The sequence below is a fragment of the Schistocerca nitens genome, chromosome 10 (assembly GCF_023898315.1).
Source record: "Schistocerca nitens isolate TAMUIC-IGC-003100 chromosome 10, iqSchNite1.1, whole genome shotgun sequence".
NCBI classification, from domain to species: Eukaryota; Metazoa; Arthropoda; class Insecta; order Orthoptera; family Acrididae; genus Schistocerca; species Schistocerca nitens.
The window spans coordinates 131,708,436-131,727,164 of record NC_064623.1 but is presented as its reverse complement, the minus strand read 5'-3'; the positions used below and the strand labels follow the sequence as shown (position 1 = coordinate 131,727,164).

The following is an 18,729-nucleotide window of genomic DNA, read 5'->3' as shown; positions in this document are numbered from 1 at the left end:
TAGTGTTTGTCTGCGGAATAATGGGAGTGCAAGGGTCTGTGATATTGATATGGTTGTATGTAGCACTGTTCGTCATCAGGGGGCGTAGCTCAGATGGTAGAGCGCTCGCTTAGCATGCGAGAGGTACTGGGATCGATACCCAGCGCCTCCAGAATTTTTAACACACCAACATGCGCACACTGCCATGCAAGTGGAATAATTCACAGCCAGCGAACGTGTCAAGGCAGATACGAGCGAACGATTAGCAGCCACAATTGGCAAGCGTGCTGCTACGCGCAGGAAGCACCCTCCCTCCTCCCACCTCTACACTTAATTTAGAAACAGTACAAGTCTTCCCTTAAGATTCTCAAACCTATGTCGGAAAGATCTGCCTTGCGCCGAGTTCACAATAATCCCACTGCTCATTCCCATTCTTTACGTGCAGTCGGCTGCTACTGGTGTTGCTAGTTGTGACTGCTGATGACAGATGCCGTAGCAATCAATTCATGGAGTGAGTTGTATGTTTTGCGATAGTCTGCCTCTGACAAGCAAGCAGAGGTGACATAGGCGCGAACACAGGAAGCTTGCAGCCCCTCGCTGCCTGCAGACACCGAGCAGCCACACTAGGAGGGCGGCCTAAGTCGTAGGCGAAATGTGCTCATTCGCTTGTGTGCGACGTCAAGCTCTAAATAAGGCTGTCACTAGCGTGAGCGTTGCGTGAGCGTCGTGTAAAGTCGGAAAAGTCGCCTGCATGGGGGAGTGCCATGTTTGGGGAGCGTTTCATAGTATGCGCAGTGCTATGGAGACGCGGAAACTTGTTGTGGCCCAGTGTTTTGCAGTTGGACAAGAGTGGTACACGGTAGTAAAGTGCGAGGCAGTGAGTTGGCATGAACAGTCGAGTGCACATTGGGGCTTGAGATGTGCTTGTTACCTCAGGTGCTGCGTGATTGTCGACAAGGAGTGAAAACGGAGCAATTTGTGACTGTCCTTTCAATTTTAGACGTTAAATACAGACGGAATTTGTAGTCGTAATACTAGAGCATCGAAACTACTTGGAACTCTTGTGTATATGAACGTGTCCGCGCCTTTGTACACTGGTCCCTTCACCCCTACAGACCAACCAACCATCATGTCCGTGCACATCAGAGTAGGAAAGAATGGAAAACAGGGCAGTTTTGTTGCGCTTGTGGGCGTAGCTCAGTTGGTAGAGCGTTCGCTTTGCATGTGAAAGGTCCCGGGTTCAAGCCCCGGCGCCTCCATGTTTTGTGGACAGTGCATGGTAGGTGTTGGTCGCGGCGAGCCTTAAGACACGCAAGACGTTGCAAAGCCAGCGTCACAGACTCATATGATGTATACTGACGTAAGGAGAGCAAGACGTAAATGTGAGGACCGGCTGTTGTCGAGGTGTCAAATATGTCTTCGGTATAACGGCCTAACCTCAATGAAGTCTAGAGAGTGGACAACACGTTCGTCTTACTCAGAGCGGTGGCCGAACGCTATTTTCGACGTTGTGCGTGCCACTTTAATTTTGGCCAACTACGATTCGATACAGAATGCAGGAAACCTGAAAGACACCCTCACGGACACATAGAGAGTAGTGTTTGTCTGCGGAATAATGGGAGTGCAAGGGTCTGTGATATTGATATGGTTGTATGTAGCACTGTTCGTCATCAGGGGGCGTAGCTCAGATGGTAGAGCGCTCGCTTAGCATGCGAGAGGTACTGGGATCGATACCCAGCGCCTCCAGAATTTTTAACACACCAACATGCGCACACTGCCATGCAAGTGGAATAATTCACAGCCAGCGAACGTGTCAAGGCAGATACGAGCGAACGATTAGCAGCCACAATTGGCAAGCGTGCTGCTACGCGCAGGAAGCACCCTCCTCCCACCTCTACACTTAATTTAGAAACAGTACAAGTCTTCCCTTAAGATTCTCAAACCTATGTCGGAAAGATCTGCCTTGCGCCGAGTTCACAATAATCCCACTGCTCATTCCCATTCTTTACGTGCAGTCGGCTGCTACTGGTGTTGCTAGTTGTGACTGCTGATGACAGATGCCGTAGCAATCAATTCATGGAGTGAGTTGTATGTTTTGCGATAGTCTGCCTCTGACAAGCAAGCAGAGGTGACATAGGCGCGAACACAGGAAGCTTGCAGCCCCTCGCTGCCTGCAGACACCGAGCAGCCACACTAGGAGGGCGGCCTAAGTCGTAGGCGAAATGTGCTCATTCGCTTGTGTGCGACGTCAAGCTCTAAATAAGGCTGTCACTAGCGTGAGCGTTGCGTGAGCGTCGTGTAAAGTCGGAAAAGTCGCCTGCATGGGGGAGTGCCATGTTTGGGGAGCGTTTCATAGTATGCGCAGTGCTATGGAGACGCGGAAACTTGTTGTGGCCCAGTGTTTTGCAGTTGGACAAGAGTGGTACACGGTAGTAAAGTGCGAGGCAGTGAGTTGGCATGAACAGTCGAGTGCACATTGGGGCTTGAGATGTGCTTGTTACCTCAGGTGCTGCGTGATTGTCGACAAGGAGTGAAAACGGAGCAATTTGTGACTGTCCTTTCAATTTTAGACGTTAAATACAGACGGAATTTGTAGTCGTAATACTAGAGCATCGAAACTACTTGGAACTCTTGTGTATATGAACGTGTCCGCGCCTTTGTACACTGGTCCCTTCACCCCTACAGACCAACCAACCATCATGTCCGTGCACATCAGAGTAGGAAAGAATGGAAAACAGGGCAGTTTTGTTGCGCTTGTGGGCGTAGCTCAGTTGGTAGAGCGTTCGCTTTGCATGTGAAAGGTCCCGGGTTCAAGCCCCGGCGCCTCCATGTTTTGTGGACAGTGCATGGTAGGTGTTGGTCGCGGCGAGCCTTAAGACACGCAAGACGTTGCAAAGCCAGCGTCACAGACTCATATGATGTATACTGACGTAAGGAGAGCAAGACGTAAATGTGAGGACCGGCTGTTGTCGAGGTGTCAAATATGTCTTCGGTATAACGGCCTAACCTCAATGAAGTCTAGAGAGTGGACAACACGTTCGTCTTACTCAGAGCGGTGGCCGAACGCTATTTTCGACGTTGTGCGTGCCACTTTAATTTTGGCCAACTACGATTCGATACAGAATGCAGGAAACCTGAAAGACACCCTCACGGACACATAGAGAGTAGTGTTTGTCTGCGGAATAATGGGAGTGCAAGGGTCTGTGATATTGATATGGTTGTATGTAGCACTGTTCGTCATCAGGGGGCGTAGCTCAGATGGTAGAGCGCTCGCTTAGCATGCGAGAGGTACTGGGATCGATACCCAGCGCCTCCAGAATTTTTAACACACCAACATGCGCACACTGCCATGCAAGTGGAATAATTCACAGCCAGCGAACGTGTCAAGGCAGATACGAGCGAACGATTAGCAGCCACAATTGGCAAGCGTGCTGCTACGCGCAGGAAGCACCCTCCTCCCACCTCTACACTTAATTTAGAAACAGTACAAGTCTTCCCTTAAGATTCTCAAACCTATGTCGGAAAGATCTGCCTTGCGCCGAGTTCACAATAATCCCACTGCTCATTCCCATTCTTTACGTGCAGTCGGCTGCTACTGGTGTTGCTAGTTGTGACTGCTGATGACAGATGCCGTAGCAATCAATTCATGGAGTGAGTTGTATGTTTTGCGATAGTCTGCCTCTGACAAGCAAGCAGAGGTGACATAGGCGCGAACACAGGAAGCTTGCAGCCCCTCGCTGCCTGCAGACACCGAGCAGCCACACTAGGAGGGCGGCCTAAGTCGTAGGCGAAATGTGCTCATTCGCTTGTGTGCGACGTCAAGCTCTAAATAAGGCTGTCACTAGCGTGAGCGTTGCGTGAGCGTCGTGTAAAGTCGGAAAAGTCGCCTGCATGGGGGAGTGCCATGTTTGGGGAGCGTTTCATAGTATGCGCAGTGCTATGGAGACGCGGAAACTTGTTGTGGCCCAGTGTTTTGCAGTTGGACAAGAGTGGTACACGGTAGTAAAGTGCGAGGCAGTGAGTTGGCATGAACAGTCGAGTGCACATTGGGGCTTGAGATGTGCTTGTTACCTCAGGTGCTGCGTGATTGTCGACAAGGAGTGAAAACGGAGCAATTTGTGACTGTCCTTTCAATTTTAGACGTTAAATACAGACGGAATTTGTAGTCGTAATACTAGAGCATCGAAACTACTTGGAACTCTTGTGTATATGAACGTGTCCGCGCCTTTGTACACTGGTCCCTTCACCCCTACAGACCAACCAACCATCATGTCCGTGCACATCAGAGTAGGAAAGAATGGAAAACAGGGCAGTTTTGTTGCGCTTGTGGGCGTAGCTCAGTTGGTAGAGCGTTCGCTTTGCATGTGAAAGGTCCCGGGTTCAAGCCCCGGCGCCTCCATGTTTTGTGGACAGTGCATGGTAGGTGTTGGTCGCGGCGAGCCTTAAGACACGCAAGACGTTGCAAAGCCAGCGTCACAGACTCATATGATGTATACTGACGTAAGGAGAGCAAGACGTAAATGTGAGGACCGGCTGTTGTCGAGGTGTCAAATATGTCTTCGGTATAACGGCCTAACCTCAATGAAGTCTAGAGAGTGGACAACACGTTCGTCTTACTCAGAGCGGTGGCCGAACGCTATTTTCGACGTTGTGCGTGCCACTTTAATTTTGGCCAACTACGATTCGATACAGAATGCAGGAAACCTGAAAGACACCCTCACGGACACATAGAGAGTAGTGTTTGTCTGCGGAATAATGGGAGTGCAAGGGTCTGTGATATTGATATGGTTGTATGTAGCACTGTTCGTCATCAGGGGGCGTAGCTCAGATGGTAGAGCGCTCGCTTAGCATGCGAGAGGTACTGGGATCGATACCCAGCGCCTCCAGAATTTTTAACACACCAACATGCGCACACTGCCATGCAAGTGGAATAATTCACAGCCAGCGAACGTGTCAAGGCAGATACGAGCGAACGATTAGCAGCCACAATTGGCAAGCGTGCTGCTACGCGCAGGAAGCACCCTCCCTCCTCCCACCTCTACACTTAATTTAGAAACAGTACAAGTCTTCCCTTAAGATTCTCAAACCTATGTCGGAAAGATCTGCCTTGCGCCGAGTTCACAATAATCCCACTGCTCATTCCCATTCTTTACGTGCAGTCGGCTGCTACTGGTGTTGCTAGTTGTGACTGCTGATGACAGATGCCGTAGCAATCAATTCATGGAGTGAGTTGTATGTTTTGCGATAGTCTGCCTCTGACAAGCAAGCAGAGGTGACATAGGCGCGAACACAGGAAGCTTGCAGCCCCTCGCTGCCTGCAGACACCGAGCAGCCACACTAGGAGGGCGGCCTAAGTCGTAGGCGAAATGTGCTCATTCGCTTGTGTGCGACGTCAAGCTCTAAATAAGGCTGTCACTAGCGTGAGCGTTGCGTGAGCGTCGTGTAAAGTCGGAAAAGTCGCCTGCATGGGGGAGTGCCATGTTTGGGGAGCGTTTCATAGTATGCGCAGTGCTATGGAGACGCGGAAACTTGTTGTGGCCCAGTGTTTTGCAGTTGGACAAGAGTGGTACACGGTAGTAAAGTGCGAGGCAGTGAGTTGGCATGAACAGTCGAGTGCACATTGGGGCTTGAGATGTGCTTGTTACCTCAGGTGCTGCGTGATTGTCGACAAGGAGTGAAAACGGAGCAATTTGTGACTGTCCTTTCAATTTTAGACGTTAAATACAGACGGAATTTGTAGTCGTAATACTAGAGCATCGAAACTACTTGGAACTCTTGTGTATATGAACGTGTCCGCGCCTTTGTACACTGGTCCCTTCACCCCTACAGACCAACCAACCATCATGTCCGTGCACATCAGAGTAGGAAAGAATGGAAAACAGGGCAGTTTTGTTGCGCTTGTGGGCGTAGCTCAGTTGGTAGAGCGTTCGCTTTGCATGTGAAAGGTCCCGGGTTCAAGCCCCGGCGCCTCCATGTTTTGTGGACAGTGCATGGTAGGTGTTGGTCGCGGCGAGCCTTAAGACACGCAAGACGTTGCAAAGCCAGCGTCACAGACTCATATGATGTATACTGACGTAAGGAGAGCAAGACGTAAATGTGAGGACCGGCTGTTGTCGAGGTGTCAAATATGTCTTCGGTATAACGGCCTAACCTCAATGAAGTCTAGAGAGTGGACAACACGTTCGTCTTACTCAGAGCGGTGGCCGAACGCTATTTTCGACGTTGTGCGTGCCACTTTAATTTTGGCCAACTACGATTCGATACAGAATGCAGGAAACCTGAAAGACACCCTCACGGACACATAGAGAGTAGTGTTTGTCTGCGGAATAATGGGAGTGCAAGGGTCTGTGATATTGATATGGTTGTATGTAGCACTGTTCGTCATCAGGGGGCGTAGCTCAGATGGTAGAGCGCTCGCTTAGCATGCGAGAGGTACTGGGATCGATACCCAGCGCCTCCAGAATTTTTAACACACCAACATGCGCACACTGCCATGCAAGTGGAATAATTCACAGCCAGCGAACGTGTCAAGGCAGATACGAGCGAACGATTAGCAGCCACAATTGGCAAGCGTGCTGCTACGCGCAGGAAGCACCCTCCCTCCTCCCACCTCTACACTTAATTTAGAAACAGTACAAGTCTTCCCTTAAGATTCTCAAACCTATGTCGGAAAGATCTGCCTTGCGCCGAGTTCACAATAATCCCACTGCTCATTCCCATTCTTTACGTGCAGTCGGCTGCTACTGGTGTTGCTAGTTGTGACTGCTGATGACAGATGCCGTAGCAATCAATTCATGGAGTGAGTTGTATGTTTTGCGATAGTCTGCCTCTGACAAGCAAGCAGAGGTGACATAGGCGCGAACACAGGAAGCTTGCAGCCCCTCGCTGCCTGCAGACACCGAGCAGCCACACTAGGAGGGCGGCCTAAGTCGTAGGCGAAATGTGCTCATTCGCTTGTGTGCGACGTCAAGCTCTAAATAAGGCTGTCACTAGCGTGAGCGTTGCGTGAGCGTCGTGTAAAGTCGGAAAAGTCGCCTGCATGGGGGAGTGCCATGTTTGGGGAGCGTTTCATAGTATGCGCAGTGCTATGGAGACGCGGAAACTTGTTGTGGCCCAGTGTTTTGCAGTTGGACAAGAGTGGTACACGGTAGTAAAGTGCGAGGCAGTGAGTTGGCATGAACAGTCGAGTGCACATTGGGGCTTGAGATGTGCTTGTTACCTCAGGTGCTGCGTGATTGTCGACAAGGAGTGAAAACGGAGCAATTTGTGACTGTCCTTTCAATTTTAGACGTTAAATACAGACGGAATTTGTAGTCGTAATACTAGAGCATCGAAACTACTTGGAACTCTTGTGTATATGAACGTGTCCGCGCCTTTGTACACTGGTCCCTTCACCCCTACAGACCAACCAACCATCATGTCCGTGCACATCAGAGTAGGAAAGAATGGAAAACAGGGCAGTTTTGTTGCGCTTGTGGGCGTAGCTCAGTTGGTAGAGCGTTCGCTTTGCATGTGAAAGGTCCCGGGTTCAAGCCCCGGCGCCTCCATGTTTTGTGGACAGTGCATGGTAGGTGTTGGTCGCGGCGAGCCTTAAGACACGCAAGACGTTGCAAAGCCAGCGTCACAGACTCATATGATGTATACTGACGTAAGGAGAGCAAGACGTAAATGTGAGGACCGGCTGTTGTCGAGGTGTCAAATATGTCTTCGGTATAACGGCCTAACCTCAATGAAGTCTAGAGAGTGGACAACACGTTCGTCTTACTCAGAGCGGTGGCCGAACGCTATTTTCGACGTTGTGCGTGCCACTTTAATTTTGGCCAACTACGATTCGATACAGAATGCAGGAAACCTGAAAGACACCCTCACGGACACATAGAGAGTAGTGTTTGTCTGCGGAATAATGGGAGTGCAAGGGTCTGTGATATTGATATGGTTGTATGTAGCACTGTTCGTCATCAGGGGGCGTAGCTCAGATGGTAGAGCGCTCGCTTAGCATGCGAGAGGTACTGGGATCGATACCCAGCGCCTCCAGAATTTTTAACACACCAACATGCGCACACTGCCATGCAAGTGGAATAATTCACAGCCAGCGAACGTGTCAAGGCAGATACGAGCGAACGATTAGCAGCCACAATTGGCAAGCGTGCTGCTACGCGCAGGAAGCACCCTCCTCCCACCTCTACACTTAATTTAGAAACAGTACAAGTCTTCCCTTAAGATTCTCAAACCTATGTCGGAAAGATCTGCCTTGCGCCGAGTTCACAATAATCCCACTGCTCATTCCCATTCTTTACGTGCAGTCGGCTGCTACTGGTGTTGCTAGTTGTGACTGCTGATGACAGATGCCGTAGCAATCAATTCATGGAGTGAGTTGTATGTTTTGCGATAGTCTGCCTCTGACAAGCAAGCAGAGGTGACATAGGCGCGAACACAGGAAGCTTGCAGCCCCTCGCTGCCTGCAGACACCGAGCAGCCACACTAGGAGGGCGGCCTAAGTCGTAGGCGAAATGTGCTCATTCGCTTGTGTGCGACGTCAAGCTCTAAATAAGGCTGTCACTAGCGTGAGCGTTGCGTGAGCGTCGTGTAAAGTCGGAAAAGTCGCCTGCATGGGGGAGTGCCATGTTTGGGGAGCGTTTCATAGTATGCGCAGTGCTATGGAGACGCGGAAACTTGTTGTGGCCCAGTGTTTTGCAGTTGGACAAGAGTGGTACACGGTAGTAAAGTGCGAGGCAGTGAGTTGGCATGAACAGTCGAGTGCACATTGGGGCTTGAGATGTGCTTGTTACCTCAGGTGCTGCGTGATTGTCGACAAGGAGTGAAAACGGAGCAATTTGTGACTGTCCTTTCAATTTTAGACGTTAAATACAGACGGAATTTGTAGTCGTAATACTAGAGCATCGAAACTACTTGGAACTCTTGTGTATATGAACGTGTCCGCGCCTTTGTACACTGGTCCCTTCACCCCTACAGACCAACCAACCATCATGTCCGTGCACATCAGAGTAGGAAAGAATGGAAAACAGGGCAGTTTTGTTGCGCTTGTGGGCGTAGCTCAGTTGGTAGAGCGTTCGCTTTGCATGTGAAAGGTCCCGGGTTCAAGCCCCGGCGCCTCCATGTTTTGTGGACAGTGCATGGTAGGTGTTGGTCGCGGCGAGCCTTAAGACACGCAAGACGTTGCAAAGCCAGCGTCACAGACTCATATGATGTATACTGACGTAAGGAGAGCAAGACGTAAATGTGAGGACCGGCTGTTGTCGAGGTGTCAAATATGTCTTCGGTATAACGGCCTAACCTCAATGAAGTCTAGAGAGTGGACAACACGTTCGTCTTACTCAGAGCGGTGGCCGAACGCTATTTTCGACGTTGTGCGTGCCACTTTAATTTTGGCCAACTACGATTCGATACAGAATGCAGGAAACCTGAAAGACACCCTCACGGACACATAGAGAGTAGTGTTTGTCTGCGGAATAATGGGAGTGCAAGGGTCTGTGATATTGATATGGTTGTATGTAGCACTGTTCGTCATCAGGGGGCGTAGCTCAGATGGTAGAGCGCTCGCTTAGCATGCGAGAGGTACTGGGATCGATACCCAGCGCCTCCAGAATTTTTAACACACCAACATGCGCACACTGCCATGCAAGTGGAATAATTCACAGCCAGCGAACGTGTCAAGGCAGATACGAGCGAACGATTAGCAGCCACAATTGGCAAGCGTGCTGCTACGCGCAGGAAGCACCCTCCTCCCACCTCTACACTTAATTTAGAAACAGTACAAGTCTTCCCTTAAGATTCTCAAACCTATGTCGGAAAGATCTGCCTTGCGCCGAGTTCACAATAATCCCACTGCTCATTCCCATTCTTTACGTGCAGTCGGCTGCTACTGGTGTTGCTAGTTGTGACTGCTGATGACAGATGCCGTAGCAATCAATTCATGGAGTGAGTTGTATGTTTTGCGATAGTCTGCCTCTGACAAGCAAGCAGAGGTGACATAGGCGCGAACACAGGAAGCTTGCAGCCCCTCGCTGCCTGCAGACACCGAGCAGCCACACTAGGAGGGCGGCCTAAGTCGTAGGCGAAATGTGCTCATTCGCTTGTGTGCGACGTCAAGCTCTAAATAAGGCTGTCACTAGCGTGAGCGTTGCGTGAGCGTCGTGTAAAGTCGGAAAAGTCGCCTGCATGGGGGAGTGCCATGTTTGGGGAGCGTTTCATAGTATGCGCAGTGCTATGGAGACGCGGAAACTTGTTGTGGCCCAGTGTTTTGCAGTTGGACAAGAGTGGTACACGGTAGTAAAGTGCGAGGCAGTGAGTTGGCATGAACAGTCGAGTGCACATTGGGGCTTGAGATGTGCTTGTTACCTCAGGTGCTGCGTGATTGTCGACAAGGAGTGAAAACGGAGCAATTTGTGACTGTCCTTTCAATTTTAGACGTTAAATACAGACGGAATTTGTAGTCGTAATACTAGAGCATCGAAACTACTTGGAACTCTTGTGTATATGAACGTGTCCGCGCCTTTGTACACTGGTCCCTTCACCCCTACAGACCAACCAACCATCATGTCCGTGCACATCAGAGTAGGAAAGAATGGAAAACAGGGCAGTTTTGTTGCGCTTGTGGGCGTAGCTCAGTTGGTAGAGCGTTCGCTTTGCATGTGAAAGGTCCCGGGTTCAAGCCCCGGCGCCTCCATGTTTTGTGGACAGTGCATGGTAGGTGTTGGTCGCGGCGAGCCTTAAGACACGCAAGACGTTGCAAAGCCAGCGTCACAGACTCATATGATGTATACTGACGTAAGGAGAGCAAGACGTAAATGTGAGGACCGGCTGTTGTCGAGGTGTCAAATATGTCTTCGGTATAACGGCCTAACCTCAATGAAGTCTAGAGAGTGGACAACACGTTCGTCTTACTCAGAGCGGTGGCCGAACGCTATTTTCGACGTTGTGCGTGCCACTTTAATTTTGGCCAACTACGATTCGATACAGAATGCAGGAAACCTGAAAGACACCCTCACGGACACATAGAGAGTAGTGTTTGTCTGCGGAATAATGGGAGTGCAAGGGTCTGTGATATTGATATGGTTGTATGTAGCACTGTTCGTCATCAGGGGGCGTAGCTCAGATGGTAGAGCGCTCGCTTAGCATGCGAGAGGTACTGGGATCGATACCCAGCGCCTCCAGAATTTTTAACACACCAACATGCGCACACTGCCATGCAAGTGGAATAATTCACAGCCAGCGAACGTGTCAAGGCAGATACGAGCGAACGATTAGCAGCCACAATTGGCAAGCGTGCTGCTACGCGCAGGAAGCACCCTCCCTCCTCCCACCTCTACACTTAATTTAGAAACAGTACAAGTCTTCCCTTAAGATTCTCAAACCTATGTCGGAAAGATCTGCCTTGCGCCGAGTTCACAATAATCCCACTGCTCATTCCCATTCTTTACGTGCAGTCGGCTGCTACTGGTGTTGCTAGTTGTGACTGCTGATGACAGATGCCGTAGCAATCAATTCATGGAGTGAGTTGTATGTTTTGCGATAGTCTGCCTCTGACAAGCAAGCAGAGGTGACATAGGCGCGAACACAGGAAGCTTGCAGCCCCTCGCTGCCTGCAGACACCGAGCAGCCACACTAGGAGGGCGGCCTAAGTCGTAGGCGAAATGTGCTCATTCGCTTGTGTGCGACGTCAAGCTCTAAATAAGGCTGTCACTAGCGTGAGCGTTGCGTGAGCGTCGTGTAAAGTCGGAAAAGTCGCCTGCATGGGGGAGTGCCATGTTTGGGGAGCGTTTCATAGTATGCGCAGTGCTATGGAGACGCGGAAACTTGTTGTGGCCCAGTGTTTTGCAGTTGGACAAGAGTGGTACACGGTAGTAAAGTGCGAGGCAGTGAGTTGGCATGAACAGTCGAGTGCACATTGGGGCTTGAGATGTGCTTGTTACCTCAGGTGCTGCGTGATTGTCGACAAGGAGTGAAAACGGAGCAATTTGTGACTGTCCTTTCAATTTTAGACGTTAAATACAGACGGAATTTGTAGTCGTAATACTAGAGCATCGAAACTACTTGGAACTCTTGTGTATATGAACGTGTCCGCGCCTTTGTACACTGGTCCCTTCACCCCTACAGACCAACCAACCATCATGTCCGTGCACATCAGAGTAGGAAAGAATGGAAAACAGGGCAGTTTTGTTGCGCTTGTGGGCGTAGCTCAGTTGGTAGAGCGTTCGCTTTGCATGTGAAAGGTCCCGGGTTCAAGCCCCGGCGCCTCCATGTTTTGTGGACAGTGCATGGTAGGTGTTGGTCGCGGCGAGCCTTAAGACACGCAAGACGTTGCAAAGCCAGCGTCACAGACTCATATGATGTATACTGACGTAAGGAGAGCAAGACGTAAATGTGAGGACCGGCTGTTGTCGAGGTGTCAAATATGTCTTCGGTATAACGGCCTAACCTCAATGAAGTCTAGAGAGTGGACAACACGTTCGTCTTACTCAGAGCGGTGGCCGAACGCTATTTTCGACGTTGTGCGTGCCACTTTAATTTTGGCCAACTACGATTCGATACAGAATGCAGGAAACCTGACAGACACCCTCACGGACACATAGAGAGTAGTGTTTGTCTGCGGAATAATGGGAGTGCAAGGGTCTGTGATATTGATATGGTTGTATGTAGCACTGTTCGTCATCAGGGGGCGTAGCTCAGATGGTAGAGCGCTCGCTTAGCATGCGAGAGGTACTGGGGTCGATACCCAGCGCCTCCAGAATTTTTAACACACCAACATGCGCACACTGCCATGCAAGTGGAATAATTCACAGCCAGCGAACGTGTCAAGGCAGATACGAGCGAACGATTAGCAGCCACAATTGGCAAGCGTGCTGCTACGCGCAGGAAGCACCCTCCTCCCACCTCTACACTTAATTTAGAAACAGTACAAGTCTTCCCTTAAGATTCTCAAACCTATGTCGGAAAGATCTGCCTTGCGCCGAGTTCACAATAATCCCACTGCTCATTCCCATTCTTTACGTGCAGTCGGCTGCTACTGGTGTTGCTAGTTGTGACTGCTGATGACAGATGCCGTAGCAATCAATTCATGGAGTGAGTTGTATGTTTTGCGATAGTCTGCCTCTGACAAGCAAGCAGAGGTGACATAGGCGCGAACACAGGAAGCTTGCAGCCCCTCGCTGCCTGCAGACACCGAGCAGCCACACTAGGAGGGCGGCCTAAGTCGTAGGCGAAATGTGCTCATTCGCTTGTGTGCGACGTCAAGCTCTAAATAAGGCTGTCACTAGCGTGAGCGTTGCGTGAGCGTCGTGTAAAGTCGGAAAAGTCGCCTGCATGGGGGAGTGCCATGTTTGGGGAGCGTTTCATAGTATGCGCAGTGCTATGGAGACGCGGAAACTTGTTGTGGCCCAGTGTTTTGCAGTTGGACAAGAGTGGTACACGGTAGTAAAGTGCGAGGCAGTGAGTTGGCATGAACAGTCGAGTGCACATTGGGGCTTGAGATGTGCTTGTTACCTCAGGTGCTGCGTGATTGTCGACAAGGAGTGAAAACGGAGCAATTTGTGACTGTCCTTTCAATTTTAGACGTTAAATACAGACGGAATTTGTAGTCGTAATACTAGAGCATCGAAACTACTTGGAACTCTTGTGTATATGAACGTGTCCGCGCCTTTGTACACTGGTCCCTTCACCCCTACAGACCAACCAACCATCATGTCCGTGCACATCAGAGTAGGAAAGAATGGAAAACAGGGCAGTTTTGTTGCGCTTGTGGGCGTAGCTCAGTTGGTAGAGCGTTCGCTTTGCATGTGAAAGGTCCCGGGTTCAAGCCCCGGCGCCTCCATGTTTTGTGGACAGTGCATGGTAGGTGTTGGTCGCGGCGAGCCTTAAGACACGCAAGACGTTGCAAAGCCAGCGTCACAGACTCATATGATGTATACTGACGTAAGGAGAGCAAGACGTAAATGTGAGGACCGGCTGTTGTCGAGGTGTCAAATATGTCTTCGGTATAACGGCCTAACCTCAATGAAGTCTAGAGAGTGGACAACACGTTCGTCTTACTCAGAGCGGTGGCCGAACGCTATTTTCGACGTTGTGCGTGCCACTTTAATTTTGGCCAACTACGATTCGATACAGAATGCAGGAAACCTGAAAGACACCCTCACGGACACATAGAGAGTAGTGTTTGTCTGCGGAATAATGGGAGTGCAAGGGTCTGTGATATTGATATGGTTGTATGTAGCACTGTTCGTCATCAGGGGGCGTAGCTCAGATGGTAGAGCGCTCGCTTAGCATGCGAGAGGTACTGGGATCGATACCCAGCGCCTCCAGAATTTTTAACACACCAACATGCGCACACTGCCATGCAAGTGGAATAATTCACAGCCAGCGAACGTGTCAAGGCAGATACGAGCGAACGATTAGCAGCCACAATTGGCAAGCGTGCTGCTACGCGCAGGAAGCACCCTCCTCCCACCTCTACACTTAATTTAGAAACAGTACAAGTCTTCCCTTAAGATTCTCAAACCTATGTCGGAAAGATCTGCCTTGCGCCGAGTTCACAATAATCCCACTGCTCATTCCCATTCTTTACGTGCAGTCGGCTGCTACTGGTGTTGCTAGTTGTGACTGCTGATGACAGATGCCGTAGCAATCAATTCATGGAGTGAGTTGTATGTTTTGCGATAGTCTGCCTCTGACAAGCAAGCAGAGGTGACATAGGCGCGAACACAGGAAGCTTGCAGCCCCTCGCTGCCTGCAGACACCGAGCAGCCACACTAGGAGGGCGGCCTAAGTCGTAGGCGAAATGTGCTCATTCGCTTGTGTGCGACGTCAAGCTCTAAATAAGGCTGTCACTAGCGTGAGCGTTGCGTGAGCGTCGTGTAAAGTCGGAAAAGTCGCCTGCATGGGGGAGTGCCATGTTTGGGGAGCGTTTCATAGTATGCGCAGTGCTATGGAGACGCGGAAACTTGTTGTGGCCCAGTGTTTTGCAGTTGGACAAGAGTGGTACACGGTAGTAAAGTGCGAGGCAGTGAGTTGGCATGAACAGTCGAGTGCACATTGGGGCTTGAGATGTGCTTGTTACCTCAGGTGCTGCGTGATTGTCGACAAGGAGTGAAAACGGAGCAATTTGTGACTGTCCTTTCAATTTTAGACGTTAAATACAGACGGAATTTGTAGTCGTAATACTAGAGCATCGAAACTACTTGGAACTCTTGTGTATATGAACGTGTCCGCGCCTTTGTACACTGGTCCCTTCACCCCTACAGACCAACCAACCATCATGTCCGTGCACATCAGAGTAGGAAAGAATGGAAAACAGGGCAGTTTTGTTGCGCTTGTGGGCGTAGCTCAGTTGGTAGAGCGTTCGCTTTGCATGTGAAAGGTCCCGGGTTCAAGCCCCGGCGCCTCCATGTTTTGTGGACAGTGCATGGTAGGTGTTGGTCGCGGCGAGCCTTAAGACACGCAAGACGTTGCAAAGCCAGCGTCACAGACTCATATGATGTATACTGACGTAAGGAGAGCAAGACGTAAATGTGAGGACCGGCTGTTGTCGAGGTGTCAAATATGTCTTCGGTATAACGGCCTAACCTCAATGAAGTCTAGAGAGTGGACAACACGTTCGTCTTACTCAGAGCGGTGGCCGAACGCTATTTTCGACGTTGTGCGTGCCACTTTAATTTTGGCCAACTACGATTCGATACAGAATGCAGGAAACCTGAAAGACACCCTCACGGACACATAGAGAGTAGTGTTTGTCTGCGGAATAATGGGAGTGCAAGGGTCTGTGATATTGATATGGTTGTATGTAGCACTGTTCGTCATCAGGGGGCGTAGCTCAGATGGTAGAGCGCTCGCTTAGCATGCGAGAGGTACTGGGATCGATACCCAGCGCCTCCAGAATTTTTAACACACCAACATGCGCACACTGCCATGCAAGTGGAATAATTCACAGCCAGCGAACGTGTCAAGGCAGATACGAGCGAACGATTAGCAGCCACAATTGGCAAGCGTGCTGCTACGCGCAGGAAGCACCCTCCTCCCACCTCTACACTTAATTTAGAAACAGTACAAGTCTTCCCTTAAGATTCTCAAACCTATGTCGGAAAGATCTGCCTTGCGCCGAGTTCACAATAATCCCACTGCTCATTCCCATTCTTTACGTGCAGTCGGCTGCTACTGGTGTTGCTAGTTGTGACTGCTGATGACAGATGCCGTAGCAATCAATTCATGGAGTGAGTTGTATGTTTTGCGATAGTCTGCCTCTGACAAGCAAGCAGAGGTGACATAGGCGCGAACACAGGAAGCTTGCAGCCCCTCGCTGCCTGCAGACACCGAGCAGCCACACTAGGAGGGCGGCCTAAGTCGTAGGCGAAATGTGCTCATTCGCTTGTGTGCGACGTCAAGCTCTAAATAAGGCTGTCACTAGCGTGAGCGTTGCGTGAGCGTCGTGTAAAGTCGGAAAAGTCGCCTGCATGGGGGAGTGCCATGTTTGGGGAGCGTTTCATAGTATGCGCAGTGCTATGGAGACGCGGAAACTTGTTGTGGCCCAGTGTTTTGCAGTTGGACAAGAGTGGTACACGGTAGTAAAGTGCGAGGCAGTGAGTTGGCATGAACAGTCGAGTGCACATTGGGGCTTGAGATGTGCTTGTTACCTCAGGTGCTGCGTGATTGTCGACAAGGAGTGAAAACTGAGCAATTTGTGACTGTCCTTTCAATTTTAGACGTTAAATACAGACGGAATTTGTAGTCGTAATACTAGAGCATCGAAACTACTTGGAACTCTTGTGTATATGAACGTGTCCGCGCCTTTGTACACTGGTCCCTTCACCCCTACAGACCAACCAACCATCATGTCCGTGCACATCAGAGTAGGAAAGAATGGAAAACAGGGCAGTTTTGTTGCGCTTGTGGGCGTAGCTCAGTTGGTAGAGCGTTCGCTTTGCATGTGAAAGGTCCCGGGTTCAAGCCCCGGCGCCTCCATGTTTTGTGGACAGTGCATGGTAGGTGTTGGTCGCGGCGAGCCTTAAGACACGCAAGACGTTGCAAAGCCAGCGTCACAGACTCATATGATGTATACTGACGTAAGGAGAGCAAGACGTAAATGTGAGGACCGGCTGTTGTCGAGGTGTCAAATATGTCTTCGGTATAACGGCCTAACCTCAATGAAGTCTAGAGAGTGGACAACACGTTCGTCTTACTCAGAGCGGTGGCCGAACGCTATTTTCGACGTTGTGCGTGCCACTTTAATTTTGGCCAACTACGATTCGATACAGAATGCAGGAAACCTGAAAGACACCCTCACGGACACATAGAGAGTAGTGTTTGTCTGCGGAATAATGGGAGTGCAAGGGTCTGTGATATTGATATGGTTGTATGTAGCACTGTTCGTCATCAGGGGGCGTAGCTCAGATGGTAGAGCGCTCGCTTAGCATGCGAGAGGTACTGGGATCGATACCCAGCGCCTCCAGAATTTTTAACACACCAACATGCGCACACTGCCATGCAAGTGGAATAATTCACAGCCAGCGAACGTGTCAAGGCAGATACGAGCGAACGATTAGCAGCCACAATTGGCAAGCGTGCTGCTACGCGCAGGAAGCACCCTCCTCCCACCTCTACACTTAATTTAGAAACAGTACAAGTCTTCCCTTAAGATTCTCAAACCTATGTCGGAAAGATCTGCCTTGCGCCGAGTTCACAATAATCCCACTGCTCATTCCCATTCTTTACGTGCAGTCGGCTGCTACTGGTGTTGCTAGTTGTGACTGCTGATGACAGATGCCGTAGCAATCAATTCATGGAGTGAGTTGTATGTTTTGCGATAGTCTGCCTCTGACAAGCAAGCAGAGGTGACATAGGCGCGAACACAGGAAGCTTGCAGCCCCTCGCTGCCTGCAGACACCGAGCAGCCACACTAGGAGGGCGGCCTAAGTCGTAGGCGAAATGTGCTCATTCGCTTGTGTGCGACGTCAAGCTCTAAATAAGGCTGTCACTAGCGTGAGCGTTGCGTGAGCGTCGTGTAAAGTCGGAAAAGTCGCCTGCATGGGGGAGTGCCATGTTTGGGGAGCGTTTCATAGTATGCGCAGTGCTATGGAGACGCGGAAACTTGTTGTGGCCCAGTGTTTTGCAGTTGGACAAGAGTGGTACACGGTAGTAAAGTGCGAGGCAGTGAGTTGGCATGAACAGTCGAGTGCACATTGGGGCTTGAGATGTGCTTGTTACCTCAGGTGCTGCGTGATTGTCGACAAGGAGTGAAAACGGAGCAATTTGTGACTGTCCTTTCAATTTTAGACGTTAAATACAGACGGAATTTGTAGTCGTAATACTAGAGCATCGAAACTACTTGGAACTCTTGTGTATATGAACGTGTCCGCGCCTTTGTACACTGGTCCCTTCACCCCTACAGACCAACCAACCATCATGTCCGTGCACATCAGAGTAGGAAAGAATGGAAAACAGGGCAGTTTTGTTGCGCTTGTGGGCGTAGCTCAGTTGGTAGAGCGTTCGCTTTGCATGTGAAAGGTCCCGGGTTCAAGCCCCGGCGCCTCCATGTTTTGTGGACAGTGCATGGTAGGTGTTGGTCGCGGCGAGCCTTAAGACACGCAAGACGTTGCAAAGCCAGCGTCACAGACTCATATGATGTATACTGACGTAAGGAGAGCAAGACGTAAATGTGAGGACCGGCTGTTGTCGAGGTGTCAAATATGTCTTCGGTATAACGGCCTAACCTCAATGAAGTCTAGAGAGTGGACAACACGT

General features: G+C 50.3%; 24 non-coding genes across 24 annotated transcripts; all 24 read left to right on the top strand.

Moving 5' to 3' along the window:
- The first annotated feature begins 78 nt into the window (after nucleotides 1-78).
- On the top strand, nucleotides 79-151 carry Trnaa-agc (transfer RNA alanine (anticodon AGC)). The gene has a single exon. It is a non-coding gene; the product is annotated as a tRNA-Ala (tRNA).
- Nucleotides 152-1,165: 1,014 nt separating this feature from the next.
- Trnaa-ugc (transfer RNA alanine (anticodon UGC)) lies at nucleotides 1,166-1,238 on the top strand. Its single transcript has one exon. It is a non-coding gene; the product is annotated as a tRNA-Ala (tRNA).
- Nucleotides 1,239-1,652: 414 nt separating this feature from the next.
- Trnaa-agc (transfer RNA alanine (anticodon AGC)) lies at nucleotides 1,653-1,725 on the top strand. Its single transcript has one exon. It is a non-coding gene; the product is annotated as a tRNA-Ala (tRNA).
- Nucleotides 1,726-2,735: 1,010 nt separating this feature from the next.
- On the top strand, nucleotides 2,736-2,808 carry Trnaa-ugc (transfer RNA alanine (anticodon UGC)). The gene has a single exon. It is a non-coding gene; the product is annotated as a tRNA-Ala (tRNA).
- Nucleotides 2,809-3,222: 414 nt separating this feature from the next.
- On the top strand, nucleotides 3,223-3,295 carry Trnaa-agc (transfer RNA alanine (anticodon AGC)). The gene has a single exon. It is a non-coding gene; the product is annotated as a tRNA-Ala (tRNA).
- A 1,010-nt stretch (nucleotides 3,296-4,305) lies between these two features.
- On the top strand, nucleotides 4,306-4,378 carry Trnaa-ugc (transfer RNA alanine (anticodon UGC)). The gene has a single exon. It is a non-coding gene; the product is annotated as a tRNA-Ala (tRNA).
- A 414-nt stretch (nucleotides 4,379-4,792) lies between these two features.
- Nucleotides 4,793-4,865, top strand: Trnaa-agc (transfer RNA alanine (anticodon AGC)). The gene has a single exon. It is a non-coding gene; the product is annotated as a tRNA-Ala (tRNA).
- Nucleotides 4,866-5,879: 1,014 nt separating this feature from the next.
- On the top strand, nucleotides 5,880-5,952 carry Trnaa-ugc (transfer RNA alanine (anticodon UGC)). Its single transcript has one exon. It is a non-coding gene; the product is annotated as a tRNA-Ala (tRNA).
- Nucleotides 5,953-6,366: 414 nt separating this feature from the next.
- On the top strand, nucleotides 6,367-6,439 carry Trnaa-agc (transfer RNA alanine (anticodon AGC)). The gene has a single exon. It is a non-coding gene; the product is annotated as a tRNA-Ala (tRNA).
- A 1,014-nt stretch (nucleotides 6,440-7,453) lies between these two features.
- On the top strand, nucleotides 7,454-7,526 carry Trnaa-ugc (transfer RNA alanine (anticodon UGC)). Its single transcript has one exon. It is a non-coding gene; the product is annotated as a tRNA-Ala (tRNA).
- Nucleotides 7,527-7,940: 414 nt separating this feature from the next.
- On the top strand, nucleotides 7,941-8,013 carry Trnaa-agc (transfer RNA alanine (anticodon AGC)). Its single transcript has one exon. It is a non-coding gene; the product is annotated as a tRNA-Ala (tRNA).
- A 1,010-nt stretch (nucleotides 8,014-9,023) lies between these two features.
- On the top strand, nucleotides 9,024-9,096 carry Trnaa-ugc (transfer RNA alanine (anticodon UGC)). The gene has a single exon. It is a non-coding gene; the product is annotated as a tRNA-Ala (tRNA).
- Nucleotides 9,097-9,510: 414 nt separating this feature from the next.
- Trnaa-agc (transfer RNA alanine (anticodon AGC)) lies at nucleotides 9,511-9,583 on the top strand. The gene has a single exon. It is a non-coding gene; the product is annotated as a tRNA-Ala (tRNA).
- A 1,010-nt stretch (nucleotides 9,584-10,593) lies between these two features.
- Nucleotides 10,594-10,666, top strand: Trnaa-ugc (transfer RNA alanine (anticodon UGC)). Its single transcript has one exon. It is a non-coding gene; the product is annotated as a tRNA-Ala (tRNA).
- Nucleotides 10,667-11,080: 414 nt separating this feature from the next.
- Trnaa-agc (transfer RNA alanine (anticodon AGC)) lies at nucleotides 11,081-11,153 on the top strand. The gene has a single exon. It is a non-coding gene; the product is annotated as a tRNA-Ala (tRNA).
- Nucleotides 11,154-12,167: 1,014 nt separating this feature from the next.
- Nucleotides 12,168-12,240, top strand: Trnaa-ugc (transfer RNA alanine (anticodon UGC)). Its single transcript has one exon. It is a non-coding gene; the product is annotated as a tRNA-Ala (tRNA).
- Nucleotides 12,241-12,654: 414 nt separating this feature from the next.
- Nucleotides 12,655-12,727, top strand: Trnaa-agc (transfer RNA alanine (anticodon AGC)). Its single transcript has one exon. It is a non-coding gene; the product is annotated as a tRNA-Ala (tRNA).
- Nucleotides 12,728-13,737: 1,010 nt separating this feature from the next.
- Trnaa-ugc (transfer RNA alanine (anticodon UGC)) lies at nucleotides 13,738-13,810 on the top strand. The gene has a single exon. It is a non-coding gene; the product is annotated as a tRNA-Ala (tRNA).
- Nucleotides 13,811-14,224: 414 nt separating this feature from the next.
- On the top strand, nucleotides 14,225-14,297 carry Trnaa-agc (transfer RNA alanine (anticodon AGC)). The gene has a single exon. It is a non-coding gene; the product is annotated as a tRNA-Ala (tRNA).
- A 1,010-nt stretch (nucleotides 14,298-15,307) lies between these two features.
- Nucleotides 15,308-15,380, top strand: Trnaa-ugc (transfer RNA alanine (anticodon UGC)). Its single transcript has one exon. It is a non-coding gene; the product is annotated as a tRNA-Ala (tRNA).
- A 414-nt stretch (nucleotides 15,381-15,794) lies between these two features.
- Trnaa-agc (transfer RNA alanine (anticodon AGC)) lies at nucleotides 15,795-15,867 on the top strand. The gene has a single exon. It is a non-coding gene; the product is annotated as a tRNA-Ala (tRNA).
- Nucleotides 15,868-16,877: 1,010 nt separating this feature from the next.
- Trnaa-ugc (transfer RNA alanine (anticodon UGC)) lies at nucleotides 16,878-16,950 on the top strand. The gene has a single exon. It is a non-coding gene; the product is annotated as a tRNA-Ala (tRNA).
- Nucleotides 16,951-17,364: 414 nt separating this feature from the next.
- Nucleotides 17,365-17,437, top strand: Trnaa-agc (transfer RNA alanine (anticodon AGC)). Its single transcript has one exon. It is a non-coding gene; the product is annotated as a tRNA-Ala (tRNA).
- Nucleotides 17,438-18,447: 1,010 nt separating this feature from the next.
- Nucleotides 18,448-18,520, top strand: Trnaa-ugc (transfer RNA alanine (anticodon UGC)). The gene has a single exon. It is a non-coding gene; the product is annotated as a tRNA-Ala (tRNA).
- The last annotated feature ends 209 nt before the right edge of the window (nucleotides 18,521-18,729 follow it).